Source organism: Drosophila obscura, unplaced genomic scaffold (assembly GCF_018151105.1).
Source record: "Drosophila obscura isolate BZ-5 IFL unplaced genomic scaffold, ASM1815110v1 contig_46, whole genome shotgun sequence".
NCBI lineage: Eukaryota > Metazoa > Arthropoda > Insecta > Diptera > Drosophilidae > Drosophila > Drosophila obscura.
This window is the reverse complement of record NW_024542835.1, coordinates 1,156,566-1,173,414: the sequence shown is the minus strand read 5'-3', so window position 1 is coordinate 1,173,414 and position 16,849 is coordinate 1,156,566. Positions and strand designations below refer to the sequence as shown.

General features: G+C 43.0%; 1 protein-coding gene and 1 long non-coding RNA gene across 2 annotated transcripts in view; one reads left to right on the top strand and one right to left on the bottom strand.

The window, feature by feature from the left end:
* Nucleotides 1–16,849, bottom strand: part of LOC111081208 — a 46,387-nt gene that overhangs the window by 29,029 nt on the left and 509 nt on the right. The window lies entirely within an intron of this gene.
* LOC121404875 lies at nt 2,314–2,719 on the top strand. The gene is made up of 3 exons (XR_005968247.1): nt 2,314–2,363; nt 2,426–2,549; nt 2,613–2,719. It is a non-coding gene; the product is annotated as an uncharacterized LOC121404875 (long non-coding RNA).

Here is a 16,849-nt window from a genome sequence, read left to right as displayed (position 1 = left end):
CACGTCCAATATGTCTCGCAGGAGGCCCAGGCCGCTCGTGTCCAATATGTCCCGCAGGAGGCCCAGGCCGCTCACTGGAGCAATAATACATACATTTGTCCGTGCAGGATTTCAAATGATCCCATATCCATGCAGTGTCAGCTGTCAACGCGCCCGTCACGTATTGCCGTCACTGCGTATCCAGCAGAAGAAACTAGCAAGAGCTCGTGCACGTGCACGCAGCCAGCAGGAGAAACTAGCAAGAGCTACCACCTCCCGCCAAGTACATACGGCTAGTGGAGATCATATGTACGCGAGTACGCGTACAAAGGGAGATGCAGAAAAAGATGCAGAGAGAGATGCAGTGAGAGATTCAGAGGAGGATGCAGAGGAGGATTCAGAGGAAGAATCAGAGCAGGATTCAATCGTAGAGCGTGCCATAGAAGAGCACGAAAAAAAATCAGCACGAGACGCCGAGATTCAGCGGCGAACTGTCAGGCGATATGCCCAGCACCTGGCCCATGCCCGCCAGCAACAGGTCCAGTTGTGCCCCATCACGGGCATACTGATTGGCCGGGAGGAGCAGCAGCGACAACTGGAGCTGGAGGAGCAGCGAGAGCTGGAGCAGGAGGAGCAGCAGCGACAACAGGAGCACGCCACATTTACACGCCACTCTCCACTTATGGAACAGCCCCAGGAAGAGGTAGTGAAGGAGTGCAGCGCACCATCAGGTCCGGCCACAACCTCGAGCCGATCGATGAAGATTCAAGGGAACCATCCCTGGCTAATGAGCCGATCGATGAAGATTAGGGAACCATCCCTGGCTAATGAGCCGATCGATGACCCGAACAGGCTTTGGTGCATTTGCCGACAGCCTCACAATAATCAATTCATGATATGTTAAAACTGCAAGTATGAAAAAAATTATGTTTAAAATATTTACAAAATATTCCAAAGGGGTAAAGTTTCCCAAAATGGAAATTCAAGATTCCATAATGCAAATGCTCTCAATGAGCTCTCATTTGGTTGAGGAGGGGATTATAGATCTCAGGGACAATTTACGGCTTTTTCAGAACAAAAAGTTTGTTATATATTTTGATGAGTACCATTTGTACCATTTTAAGTATATGAACAAAGTTTTGCACAAAGTTAAAATCATGGCAGTTGCCGCATTTAATTTGAAAGGAAAAAAATTCAAATATCTTTATTTGAAATTAGTTGCTTTAAAGAAAGGATCTAAATTGGGTTCTATCATAATAAATGAAGCCGTGCAAACTGTTTTAGAACAAATTGTTATTAATGAAATGGAAAGTAACTTAATGGCGATCATTTCTGACAAATGCCGTGCAAATTCCTTTGCAATTTCCACAGCTGGTACATATTTCCCAGTATTGGCAGATAAAGATCACTTAAAGAGAGTGCATATCAGGCACCCACTCAATGTAGACGTGGCGTTAGAGTTTACGTATAGTCAAATATTTGCAAAAACCACTTATTTTAGAGTTTGCACAGATATAAAAGAACGGATATCTAGATTAAATGAGCATCAATTGTCGGAAAAACTTAGAAAAAGTGCCATCGTTCAAGTAGATAATATAACAAAATTGTTAGAAAGGTATTTCCCCACTTCTAATAGAGACATAAATTTATCGAATTTAATCAGCGACAACTTTGAGCTGAAAGGAAAGACGATAAAAGAAAATGTTGCAAATATTATGGCATTTGCAGATTTGGATGATGTTAAAGCTCACCCAATACATTATCTAACCACCGTAGTGGGAAATGTAATAAACCTTTTAGAATGGAACGAACGTTCCGTAAAAAGGGAAATGCATATTAATGAATTGAATTAAAAATAAAAATCTTGTCTTTACGAGATAAAAATCTTGTCTTTACGAGATAAAAAATCTTGTCTTTACGATATCGGTAAAAATCTTGTCTTTACGAGATAAAAATCTCGTTATTATGAGAAAAGCTGTCCGATCGACCTCATTTTCCTTATTTGGAAATGAAAGATCGCTGATGAGGAAGAGTGGTTTCTTCCGAAACAGTTCCATTATTATTATTATATAACGCATTTTTTAATAATTGTTAATTGTAATCATATATGTATTTATTAAATTTAAGGAAGAAAAATAAATTTTTAAAAGAAAATCAAAAGTACGTCTTTAAGGAAGAAAAATAAACTTTTAAAAGAAAATCAAAAGTCCGTCAACCATCTGTCTGTCTGTCCTTATAGATATATATTTAAATTTGATGCTGCTGCTCCGCCAGTGTGTTGAACTTCATCGTCGCGACCCTCGTACCTGAAATGAGAGCGGGGATGTGTGTGCGTGACACCCATCTTTTGGGTTGTGGACAACTACACCCACTGCCTGGGACCGGTATTTAGTGGTAGATTTGCAGTACTGCCAACCATTATGCTCATGATGAATTGCACTTTCAGTTCTTTGTGATCGGAGTGGCTTGTCTGACCACTGCCGTCGTCAGCATTGCCTATTGGATTGGTTTCCCCTTTTGGTTGGCTATGGAGCTTCACTGGAGAGAGCCCAATGGAGAGAGCGATAAAGGTAAATTTATGACTACCATTGCCGAGTTTTTTTACTTGAGCGAGTTTCTAATTGTTATTTTAGAACCTTGCGATCTATCGTCATCCTTACATATTAAAATATGTGACCACATGGGACCAGTCGGGACAAAAGCATCTTGCCACGGAGAGAGTCAGGCCACTTAACGACGTGCTGGCACTAACCATACAGTATATAGATGTGCCAGTTCATACAACAAAAGGGGCGCAAGCTGGGTGTTCTGTCCCGGCTCCCAGCGCTTTGGCTCTGTGAGGCTGAGACACTCGGGTCGGGAGCTGGGCCGTTCGGCATGTATGACTCATGTCGGGAAGCGAAAGCAAGCTGAGAATTGCAAATGTATGTGTGTAAACAGACACGACAATATTTTGTATCAATTCTTATTTTCCGAAAACGTTTTGAGTTTGTTTTGAGTTTCGTTTACAGGTTACGTAAATGTGTGTGTGCCATGTATTCACACATACTATGCTTGTGTGTGGGCTCTACAATTGTTGGCCGCTTGAATTGGTTTTTCGTTTGGTTTTGAGGGCTGATGTGATGTAGCGACCTATTCAGGGCCGGATCAACCCTCAACCGGGCCCTGGGCAACCATCAATCTGGGGCCCTCCTTTATTTTGTATTTTTCTCAGTGGCTAATATATTTTTTATTCATTATTTGGAGTTTTGTTTTTTCAACAAAATTTTTCTGTTATCCCTAGGAGGCCCTAGGCAACTGCTAATCCGGCCCTGGACCTATTCCCGTCGTAAGACTTAATATTTTCTTGGTGTATTCTGTCGCTCGACTCGACGCGGGTTGAGGCATTGACGAAGCCGAAAGCAGAGGCAAAGGCTAGCCTAAAAGAGAACCGCGCGCCCGTCGCAACATCAGCTTTTCAAAACAAAACGAAAAAATATTTTATGAACCGCTTCGTCAATGCCTCAACCCGCGTCGAGTCGAGCTACAGAACAAACCAAGAAAATATGAAGTCTTACGACGGGAATAGGTCCAGGCCGGATTAGCAGTTGCCTAGGGCCCCCTAGGGATAACAGAAAAATTTTGTTGAAAAAACAAAACTCCAAATAATGAATAAAAAATATATTAGCCACTGAGAAAAATACAAAATAAAGGAGGGCCCCAGATTGATGGTTGCCCAGGGCCCGGTTGAGGGTTGATCCGGCCCTGAATAGGTCGCTACATCACATCAGCCCTCAAAACAAAACGAAAAACCAATTCAAGCGGCCAACAATTGTAGAGCCCACACACAAGCACAGTATGTGTGAATACATGGCACACACACGTTTACGTAAACCGAAATCTCGAACAAAGTCGGTTTCGGCAGCTAAAAATTATTCTATGCATACAATCATATATTTTGGAGTGTACACGTACATAACTCATGCATGCTTGCTGCCAGTCGGCTCGTGTGACGTCATGAGCCGATCGCGGCCATTCCCAGAGCCGAACGCGGCCATTCCCAAAGCCGAAGATCTGGGAACGTTCGCTGCAAGCTCAGCTGCGCCCCTTTCGTTGTATGAACTGGCACATCTATATACTGTATGGTTAGTGCTTCAACCCATCTTGTGAATGTTACGGGCAGGTCTTTGTTCCATGGCCTTTCGTCCCATGGAGGTAGGCTGGAGGTTGTTGGATGGTCTTCATCACTTGAAGAAGATGATTTCATGATTAAAAGGAAAGTGGCAAAAAGTTAACAAAACTCTAAACAAAAACCGGCGCCGGCTTGCAGAAAAATGAGTGTGACCAGATAGGCAGATAAGATGATGCCAACTCGGTGGAAAAAGGATGGACGCAAAGTGCTCAAAATGAGCCATTTATAAATGGCTGACTTTGCGGGTAATTTTAAATTTACCTTAAAGTTTGTTCGCTCTAGAAAATATAAACAAATGAAAATAAAATGATATGTAATCCAACAATATATGATATGTAGCTTGGCAGGTCAATTTAAAAATAAAATATATATATTTATTTTGTGCTCAATAATTGAGCCGCGCCGCTCATTTAGCTCAACTGAACGGCGTCGACGGCGGCCGGGATCTTCTAGATTTTTCGGCGGGCGTTATTGAACAAACGGAAAGCACGTGGCTTCAACTCAAGCAGTTCAACAGAATTTCTCATCTCATTTTCCTTTTTTTTCGTTTTCTCACCGAAATTTCAACGTAAGTATTACCATATATATAATATATATATTATATATATATATTATATTTCATATTTTCCTTTCCAGATGTCCCTTCACCAACATTTTCATTTTGGCGGCGCTGGCGGTGGCCGTGGAGGTAGCGGTGGCCGTGGAGGTAGCGGTGGCCGCACAAACACTCTCAGGGAAAGGCAGGAACGCAGGCAACAGATCTGCGACAGAGCCTTCGCGATGATGATGGCCGCCCACCGTGGCGAAACGGGCGGCATGGCAGCCGACGGGCGCGCCTTGCTGGAGCGCCTGAGGCAGCACAATGTGCTGCCATACGTGGCCCCCCAGCAGGCCCAGGCACCACACGTCCAATACAACGTAAGTATTACCATATATATAATATATATATTATATTTCATACTTTCCAGCAGGCCCAGGTACAACACGTCCAATATGTCTCGCAGGAGGCCCAGGCCGCTCATGTCCAATATGTCCCGCAGGAGGCCCAGGCCGCTCACTGGAGCAATAATACATACATTTGTCCGTGCAGGATTTCAAATGATCCCATATCCATGCAGTGTCAGCTGTCAACGCGCCCGTCACGTATTGCCGTCACTGCGTATCCAGCAGAAGAAACTAGCAAGAGCTCGTGCACGTGCACGCAGCCAGCAGGAGAAACTAGCAAGAGCTACCACCTCCCGCCAAGTACATACGGCTAGTGGAGATCATATGTACGCGAGTACGCGTACAAAGGGAGATGCAGAAAAAGATGCAGAGAGAGATGCAGTGAGAGATGCAGAGGAGGATGCAGAGGAGGATTCAGAGGAAGAATCAGAGCAGGATTCAATCGTAGAGCGTGCCATAGAAGAGCACGAAAAAAAATCAGCACGAGACGCCGAGATTCAGCGGCGAGCTGTCAGGCGATATGCCCAGCACCTGGCCCATGCCCGCCAGCAACAGGTCCAGTTGTGCCCCATCACGGGCATACTGATTGGCCGGGAGGAGCAGCAGCGACAACTGGAGCTGGAGGAGCAGCGAGAGCTGGAGCAGGAGGAGCAGCAGCGACAACAGGAGCACGCCACATTTACACGCCACTCTCCACTTATGGAACAGCCCCAGGAAGAGGTAGTGAAGGAGTGCAGCGCACCATCAGGTCCGGCCACAACCTCGAGCCGATCGATGAAGATTCAAGGGAACCATCCCTGGCTAATGAGCCGATCGATGAAGATTCAAGGGAACCATCCCTGGCTAATGAGCCGATCGATGACCCGAACAGGCTTTGGTGCATTTGCCGACAGCCTCACAATAATCAATTCATGATATGTTAGGTCTCACCTATTAAAACTGCAAGTATGAAAAAAATTATGTTTAAAATATTTACAAAATATTCCAAAGGGGTAAAGTTTCCCAAAATGGAAATTCAAGATTCCATAATGCAAATGCTCTCAATGAGCTCTCATTTGGTTGAGGAGGGGATTATAGATCTCAGGAACAATTTACGGCTTTTTCAGAACAAAAAGTTTGTTATATATTTTGATGAGTACCATTTGTACCATTTTAGGTATATAAATCATGGCAGTTGCCGCATTTAATTTGAAAGGAAAAAAATTCAAATATCTTTATTTGAAATTAGTTGCTTTAAAGAAAGGATCTAAATTGGGTTCTATCATAATAAATGAAGCCGTGCAAACTGTTTTAGAACAAATTGTTATTAATGAAATGGAAAGTAACTTAATGGCGATCATTTCAGACAAATGCCGTGCAAATTCCTTTGCAATTTCCACAGCTGGTACATATTTCCCAGTATTGGCAGATAAAGATCACTTAAAGAGAGTGCATATCAGGCACCCACTCAATGTAGACGTGGCGTTAGAGTTTGCACAGATATAAAAGAACGGATATCTAGATTAAATGAGCATCAATTGTCGGAAAAACTTAGAAAAAGTGCCATCGTTCAAGTAGATAATATAACAAAATTGTTAGAAAGGTATTTCCCCACTTCTAATAGAGACATAAATTTATCGAATTTAATCAGCGACAACTTTGAGCTGAAAGGAAAGACGATAAAAGAAAATGTTGCAAATATTATGGCATTTGCAGATTTGGATGATGTTAAAGCTCACCCAATACATTATCTAACCACCGTAGTGGGAAATGTAATAAACCTTTTAGAATGGAACGAACGTTCCGTAAAAAGGGAAATGCATATTAATGAATTGAATTAAAAATAAAAATCTTGTCTTTACGATATAAAAATCTTGTCTTTACGAGATAAAAATCTCGTTATTATGAGAAAAGCTGTCCGATCGACCTCATTTTTCCTTATTTGGAAATGAAAGATCGCTGATGAGGAAGAGTGGTTTCTTCCGAAACAGTTTCATTATTATTATTATATAACGCATTTTTTAATAATTGTTAATTGTAATCATATATGTATTTATTAAATTTAAGGAAGAAAAATAAATTTTTAAAAGAAAATCCAAAGTCCGTCTTTAAAGGAAAAAAAAAAATATTTTAAAAGATCAAAAGTCCGTCAACCATCTGTCTGTCTGTCCTTATAGATATATATTTAAATTTGATGCTGCTGCTCCACCAGTGTATTGAACTTCATCGTCGCGACCCTCGGTACCTGAAAGAGGATGTGTGCACTCCATGACACCCATCTTTGGGTTGTGGACAACTATACCCACTGCCTGGGACCGGTATTTAGTGGTAGATTTGAGTACTGCCAACCATTATGCTCATGATGAATTCCACTTTCAGTTCTTTGTGACCGCTGCCGTCATCAGCATTGCCCTATCGGATTGGTTTCCCCTTTTGGTTGGCTATGGAGCTTCACTGGAGAGAGCCCAATGGAGAGAGCGATAAAGGTAAATTTATGACTACCATAGCCGAGTTTTTTTAGCTAAAGATAGTTTCTAAATCATTATTTTGGAACCTTGCGATCTAACTGTCATCCTTACATATTAAAATATGTGACCACATGGCCGACCAGTCCGGACAAAAGCCCTCCCACGGCGAGAGTCAGGCCACTTAACGACGTGCTGGCACTAACCATACAGTATTAGATGTGCCAGTTCATACAACAAAAGGGGCGCAAGCTGGGTGTTCTGTCCCGGCTCCCAGCGCTTTGGCTCTGTGAGGCTGAGAGTGGGGCGGGCTGGGCGTTCATGATTATGGCGTCGGGAAGCGAAAGCAAGCTGAGGCTTGCAAATGGTGTGTAACAGACACGACAAAATTTTGTATCAATTCTTATTCCGAAAACGTTTTGAGTTTGTTTTGAGTTTCGTTTACAGGTTACGTAAATGTGTGTGTGCCATGTATTCACACATACTATGCTTGTGTGTGGGCTCTACAATTGTTGGCCGCTTGAATTGGTTTTTCGTTTTTGTTTTGAGGGCTGATGTGATGTAGCGACCTATTCAGGGCCGGATCAACCCTCTCGGCGGGCGAACCATCAATGGGGCCCTCCTTTATTTTGTATTTTTCTCAGTGGCTATTATATTTTTTTATTCATTATTTGGAGTTTTGTTTTTTTCAACAAAATTTTTCTTTATCCCTAGGAGGCCCTAGGCAACTGCTAATCCGGCCCTGGACCTATATTATATATATATATTATATTTCATATTTTCCTTTCCAGATGTCCCTTCACCAACATTTTCATTTTGGCGGCGCTGGCGGTGGCCGTGGAGGTAGCGGTGGCCGCACAAACACTCTCAGGGAAAGGCAGGAACGCAGGCAACAGATCGGCCGCCCACCGTGGCGAAACGGGCGGCATGGCAGCCGACGGGCGCGCCTTGCTGGAGCGCCTGAGGCAGCACAATGTGCTGCCATACGTGGCCCCCCAGCAGGCCCAGGCACCACACGTCCAATACAACGTAAGTATTACCATATATATAATATATATATTATATTTCATACTTTCCAGCAGGCCCAGGTACAACACGTCCAATATGTCTCGCAGGAGGCCCAGGCCGCTCATGTCCAATATGTCCCGCAGGAGGCCCAGGCCGCTCACTGGAGCAATAATACATACATTTGTCCGTGCAGGATTTCAAATGATCCCATATCCATGCAGTGTCAGCTGTCAACGCGCCCGTCACGTATTGCCGTCACTGCGTATCCAGCAGAAGAAACTAGCAAGAGCTCGTGCACGTGCACGCAGCCAGCAGGAGAAACTAGCAAGAGCTACCACCTCCCGCCAAGTACATACGGCTAGTGGAGATCATATGTACGCGAGTACGCGTACAAAGGGAGATGCAGAAAAAGATGCAGATAGAGATGCAGTGAGAGATGCAGAGGAGGATGCAGAGGAGGATTCAGAGGAAGAATCAGAGCAGGATTCAATCGTAGAGCGTGCCATAGAAGAGCACGAAAAAAAATCAGCACGAGACGCCGAGATTCAGCGGCGAGCTGTCAGGCGATATGCCCAGCACCTGGCCCATGCCCGCCAGCAACAGGTCCAGTTGTGCCCCATCACGGGCATACTGATTGGCCGGGAGGAGCAGCAGCGACAACTGGAGCTGGAGGAGCAGCGAGAGCTGGAGCAGGAGGAGCAGCAGCGACAACAGGAGCACGCCACATTTACACGCCACTCTCCACTTATGGAACAGCCCCAGGAAGAGGTAGTGAAGGAGTGCAGCGCACCATCAGGTCCGGCCACAACCTCGAGCCGATCGATGAAGATTCAAGGGAACCATCCCTGGCTAATGAGCCGATCGATGAAGATTCAAGGGAACCATCCCTGGCTAATGAGCCGATCGATGACCCGAACAGGCTTTAGTGCATTTGCCGACAGCCTCACAATAATCAATTCATGATATGTTAAAACTGCAAGTATGAAAAAAATTATGTTTAAAATATTTACAAAATATTCCAAAGGGGTAAAGTTTCCCAAAATGGAAATTCAAGATTCCATAATGCAAATGCTCTCAATGAGCTCTCATTTGGTTGAGGAGGGGATTATAGATCTCAGGAACAATTTACGGCTTTTTCAGAACAAAAAGTTTGTTATATATTTTGATGAGTACCATTTGTACCATTTTAGGTATATGAACAAAGTTTTGCACAAAGTTAAAATCATGGCAGTTGCCGCATTTAATTTGAAAGGAAAAAAATTCAAATATCTTTATTTGAAATTAGTTGCTTTAAAGAAAGGATCTAAATTGGGTTCTATCATAATAAATGAAGCCGTGCAAACTGTTTTAGAACAAATTGTTATTAATGAAATGGAAAGTAACTTAATGGCGATCATTTCAGACAAATGCCGTGCAAATTCCTTTGCAATTTCCACAGCTGGTACATATTTCCCAGTATTGGCAGATAAAGATCACTTAAAGAGAGTGCATATCAGGCACCCACTCAATGTAGACGTGGCGTTAGAGTTTGCGAAAGAACGGATATCTAGATTAAATGAGCATCAATTGTCGGAAAAACTTAGAAAAAGTGCCATCGTTCAAGTAGATAATATAACAAAATTGTTAGAAAGGTATTTCGCCACTTCTAATAGAGACATAAATTTATCGAATTTAATCAGCGACAACTTTGAGCTGAAAGGAAAGACGATAAAAGAAAATGTTGCAAATATTATGGCATTTGCAGATTTGGATGATGTTAAAGCTCACCCAATACATTATCTAACCACCGTAGTGGGAAATGTAATAAACCTTTTAGAATGGAACGAACGTTCCGTAAAAAGGGAAATGCATATTAATGAATTGAATTAAAAATAAAAATCTTGTCTTTACGATATAAAAATCTTGTCTTTACGAGATAAAAATCTCGTTATTATGAGAAAAGCTGTCCGATCGACCTCATTTTCCTTATTTGGAAATGAAAGATCGCTGATGAGGAAGAGTGGTTTCTTCCGAAACAGTTTCATTGTTATTATTATATAACGCATTTTTTAATAATTGTTAATTGTAATCATATATGTATTTATTAAATTTAAGGAAGAAAAATAAATTTTTAAAAGAAAATCCAAAGTCCGTCTTTAAGGAAGAAAAATAAATTTTTAAAAGAAAATCAAAAGTCCGTCAACCATCTGTCTGTCTGTCCTTATAGATATATATTTAAATTTGATGCTGCTGCTCCACCAGTGTATTGAACTTCATCGTCGCGACCCTCGTACCTGAAATGAGGCGAGTGTGTGTGCATGACACCCATCTTTTGGGTTGTGGACAACTACACCCACTGCCTGGGACCGGTATTTAGTGGTAGATTTGCAGTACTGCCAACCATTATGCTCATGATGAATTCCACTTTCAGTTCTTTGTGACCGCTGCCGTCGTCAGCATTGCCTATTGGATTGGTTTCCCCTTTTGGTTGGCTATGGAGCTTCACTGGAGAGAGCCCAATGGAGAGAGCGATAAAGGTAAATTTATGACTACCATTGCCGAGTTTTTTTACTTGAGCGAGTTTCTAATTGTTATTTTAGAACCTTGCGATCTATCGTCATCCTTACATATTAAAATATGTGACCACATGGGACCAGTCCGGACAAAAGCATCTTGCCACGGAGAGAGTCAGGCCACTTAACGACGTGCTGGCACTAACCATACAGTATATAGATGTGCCAGTTCATACAACAAAAGGGGCGCAAGCTGGGTGTTCTGTCCCGGCTCCCAGCGCTTTGGCTCTGTGAGGCTGAGATACTCGGGTCGGGAGCTGGGCCGTTCGGCATGTATGACTCATGTCGGGAAGCGAAAGCAAGCTGAGAATTGCAAATGTATGTGTGTAAACAGACACGACAAAATTTTGTATCAATTCTTATTTTCCGAAAACGTTTTGAGTTTGTTTTGAGTTTCGTTTACAGGTTACGTAAATGTGTGTGTGCCATGTATTCACACATACTATGCTGTGTGTGGGCTCTACAATTGTTGGCCGCTTGAATTGGTTTTTCGTTTTGTTTTGAGGGCTGATGTGATGTAGCGACCTATTCAGGGCCGGATCAACCGGCCAGGGCACCATCAATCTGGGGCCCTCCTTTATTTTGTATTTTTCTCAGTGGCTATTATATTTTTTTATTCATTATTTGGAGTTTTGTTTTTTCAACAAAATTTTTCTTTATCCCTAGGAGGCCCTAGGCAACTGCTAATCCGGCCCTGGACCTATATTATATATATATATTATATTTCATATTTTCCTTTCCAGATGTCCCTTCACCAACATTTTCATTTTGGCGGCGCTGGCGGTGGCCGTGGAGGTAGCGGTGGCCCAAACACTCTCAGGGAAAGGCAGGAACGCAGGCAACAGATCTGCGACAGAGCCTTCGCGATGATGATGGCCGCCCACCGTGGCGAAACGGGCGGCATGGCAGCCGACGGGCGCGCCTTGCTGGAGCGCCTGAGGCAGCACAATGTGCTGCCATACGTGGCCCCCCAGCAGGCCCAGGCACCACACGTCCAATACAACGTAAGTATTACCATATATATAATATATATATTATATTTCATACTTTCCAGCAGGCCCAGGTACAACACGTCCAATATGTCTCGCAGGAGGCCCAGGCCGCTCATGTCCAATATGTCCCGCAGGAGGCCCAGGCCGCTCACTGGAGCAATAATACATACATTTGTCCGTGCAGGATTTCAAATGATCCCATATCCATGCAGTGTCAGCTGTCAACGCGCCCGTCACGTATTGCCGTCACTGCGTATCCAGCAGAAGAAACTAGCAAGAGCTCGTGCACGTGCACGCAGCCAGCAGGAGAAACTAGCAAGAGCTACCACCTCCCGCCAAGTACATACGGCTAGTGGAGATCATATGTACGCGAGTACGCGTACAAAGGGAGATGCAGAAAAAGATGCAGATAGAGATGCAGTGAGAGATGCAGAGGAGGATGCAGAGGAGGATTCAGAGGAAGAATCAGAGCAGGATTCAATCGTAGAGCGTGCCATAGAAGAGCACGAAAAAAAATCAGCACGAGACGCCGAGATTCAGCGGCGAGCTGTCAGGCGATATGCCCAGCACCTGGCCCATGCCCGCCAGCAACAGGTCCAGTTGTGCCCCATCACGGGCATACTGATTGGCCGGGAGGAGCAGCAGCGACAACTGGAGCTGGAGGAGCAGCGAGAGCTGGAGCAGGAGGAGCAGCAGCGACAACAGGAGCACGCCACATTTACACGCCACTCTCCACTTATGGAACAGCCCCAGGAAGAGGTAGTGAAGGAGTGCAGCGCACCATCAGGTCCGGCCACAACCTCGAGCCGATCGATGAAGATTCAAGGGAACCATCACCTGGCTAATGAGCCGATCGATGAAGATTCAAGGGAACCATCCCTGGCTAATGAGCCGATCGATGACCCGAACAGGCTTTGGTGCATTTGCCGACAGCCTCACAATAATCAATTCATGATATGTTAAAACTGCAAGTATGAAAAAAATTATGTTTAAAATATTTACAAAATATTCCAAAGGGGTAAAGTTTCCCAAAATGGAAATTCAAGATTCCATAATGCAAATGCTCTCAATGAGCTCTCATTTGGTTGAGGAGGGGATTATAGATCTCAGGAACAATTTACGGCTTTTTCAGAACAAAAAGTTTGTTATATATTTTGATGAGTACCATTTGTACCATTTTAGGTATATGAACAAAGTTTTGCACAAAGTTAAAATCATGGCAGTTGCCGCATTTAATTTGAAAGGAAAAAAATTCAAATATCTTTATTTGAAATTAGTTGCTTTAAAGAAAGGATCTAAATTGGGTTCTATCATAATAAATGAAGCCGTGCAAACTGTTTTAGAACAAATTGTTATTAATGAAATGGAAAGTAACTTAATGGCGATCATTTCAGACAAATGCCGTGCAAATTCCTTTGCAATTTCCACAGCTGGTACATATTTCCCAGTATTGGCAGATAAAGATCACTTAAAGAGAGTGCATATCAGGCACCCACTCAATGTAGACGTGGCGTTAGAGTTTGCACAGATATAAAAGAACGGATATCTAGATTAAATGAGCATTAATTGTCGGAAAAACTTAGAAAAAGTGCCATCGTTCAAGTAGATAATATAACAAAATTGTTAGAAAGGTATTTCGCCACTTCTAATAGAGACATAAATTTATCGAATTTAATCAGCGACAACTTTGAGCTGAAAGGAAAGACGATAAAAGAAAATGTTGCAAATATTATGGCATTTGCAGATTTGGATGATGTTAAAGCTCACCCAATACATTATCTAACCACCGTAGTGGGAAATGTAATAAACCTTTTAGAATGGAACGAACGTTCCGTAAAAAGGGAAATGCATATTAATGAATTGAATTAAAAATAAAAATCTTGTCTTTACGATATAAAAATCTTGTCTTTACGAGATAAAAATCTCGTTATTATGAGAAAAGCTGTCCGATCGACCTCATTTTCCTTATTTGGAAATGAAAGATCGCTGATGAGGAAGAGTGGTTTCTTCCGAAACAGTTTCATTATTATTATTATATAACGCATTTTTTAATAATTGTTAATTGTAATCATATATGTATTTATTAAATTTAAGGAAGAAAAATAAATTTTTAAAAGAAAATCCAAAGTCCGTCTTTAAGGAAGAAAAATAAATTTTTAAAAGAAAATCAAAAGTCCGTCAACCATCTGTCCTTATAGATATATATTTAAATTTGATGCTGCTGCTCCACCAGTGTATTGAACTTCATCGTCGCGACCCTCGTACCTGAAATGAGAGCGGGGATGTGTGTGCATGACACCCATCTTTTGGGTTGTGGACAACTACACCCACTGCCTGGGACCGGTATTTAGTGGTAGATTTGCAGTACTGCCAACCATTATGCTCATGATGAATTCCACTTTCAGTTCTTTGTGACCGCTGCCGTCGTCAGCATTGCCTATTGGATTGGTTTCCCCTTTTGGTTGGCTATGGAGCTTCACTGGAGAGAGCCCAATGGAGAGAGCGATAAAGGTAAATTTATGACTACCATTGCCGAGTTTTTTTACTTGAGCGAGTTTCTAATTGTTATTTTAGAACCTTGCGATCTATCGTCATCCTTACATATTAAAATATGTGACCACATGGGACCAGTCCGGACAAAAGCATCTTGCCACGGAGAGAGTCAGGCCACTTAACGACGTGCTGGCACTAACCACATATAGATGTGCCAGTTCATACAACAAAAGGGGCGCAAGCTGGGTGTTCTGCCCGGCTCCCAGCGCTTTGGCTCTGTGAGGCTGAGAACTCGGGTCGGGAGCTGGGCCGTTCGGCATGTATGACTCATGTCGGGAAGCGAAAGCAAGCTGAGAATTGCAAATGTATGTGTGTAAACAGACACGACAAAATTTTGTATCAATTCTTATTTTCCGAAAACGTTTTGAGTTTGTTTTGAGTTTCGTTTACAGGTTACGTAAATGTGTGTGTGCCATGTATTCAACACACTATGCTTGTGTGTGGGCTCTACAATTGTTGGCCGCTTGAATTGGTTTTTCGTTTTGTTTTGAGGGCTGATGTGATGTAGCGACCTTATTGCCGGAGCCTTCAACCAGCTTACGACCATCAATCTGGGCCCTCCTTTATTTTGTATTTTTCTCAGTGGCTATTATATTTTTTTATTTCATTATTTGGAGTTTTGTTTTTTCAACAAAATTTTTCTTTATCCTCCTAGGCAACTCTATCCGGCCTGGACCTATTCCCGTCGTAAGACTTAATATTTTCTTGGTGTGTTCTGTCGCTCGACTCGACGCGGGCCGGGTCGAGTCATTGACGAAGCCGAAAGCAGAGGCAAAGGCTAGCCTAAAAGAGAACCGCGCGCCCGTCGCAACATCAGCTTTTCAAAACAAAACGAAAAAATATTTTATGAACCGCTTCGTCAATGCCTCAACCCGCGTCGAGTCGAGCGACAGAATACACCAAGAAAATATGAAGTCTTACCGGGAAGTAGGTCAGCCGGATTAGCAGTTGCTGGGCCCCCGGGTAACAGAAAAATTTTGTTGAAAAAACAAAACTCCAAATAATGAATACAAAATATAATGGCCACTGAGAAAAATACAAAATAAAGGAGGGCCCCACATTGATGGTTGCGTCAGGGCGTGCAGGATCCGACCCTGAATAGGTCGAGTTTGGTTTTAAAGTTGTTAGAGGACACAAATACAGGCATAGTTACACACGCCACACGGTTTATATTCGACACAGCTGCAAAGGTGGTCTCTCTCGGCTCAAGCCGGAGGCCGGGCCCTCAAAGCTATCGCTCCCGACCGAAGGCCTGGGAGCCAATCGTCCAAAAATTTTATGCAGGCAGTTTTTAGTCGATTTGACGCCTCTATGTGTTGTTTGCTTAGTGGTGATACTATCAAACAAAAATACCGAAAATACCAAACTATATCATCAGTATATTGTCGTTATATTTCTGAGGTCGGGTAGGGATAACTAGTGGTGACACCTGTTCAATTTTAACCACACATTTTTCTTCAGTGGTGACACCTGTTCAATTTTAACCACACATTATGTGGAGGAGACTGGAGACTCTGGAGACAGATCTGAAAGTCAGAAAGTCAAGCAAGAGGCCGGAGGAGTGTAACATATAACGGTGAGAGGGGCTGTTCAAATAACTGAGCGGGGTACGCGATGGCTTCCGGCTTTTCTCTGGTCGGCTGGGGTGGGTTTTGAGGAAGAGGCCGTCAGTTATTGTTCTCACTTGGTGCAAATAAACAAGAAAATAAATTCGCGTACGAAAGGAGGGGAACGGGAAAGGAAGACTACAGTACAGCAAACCAACACTAACGGAAGAGATACATCAAAGATAAGGGGGGATAGCGGTCAGGCGATGCTCGATCTTGGGCTGCATGTGCTCAGCGGCACGGACGCCCACCCTACCATGATCCCCTATAAGCCAGCTGGTCGCCAGGGATCCCTCCCAAAATCGTACAGGCATCAGGCTGCGGCATTCGGGACAGGCATGGGTCCAACAAAAAAGGGATTTAATTCATTTTACTAATGCTATTTGTATTAACTAAATTAACTTTCACCATGGTACTTCAGGTTCTACCCATGTAGTTATCTAGACATATCTATTCTTCAAAATAGTACAGCTGTCGAAAATTCACTAACGTGCGGGAGAGTAATAGGGGAGCAACCTCAACTTAGATCTAGTAATACCTATAGGAAATTAATTAAAAATAATAAACCCAATAATGAATATGCAATACGATCTAACAA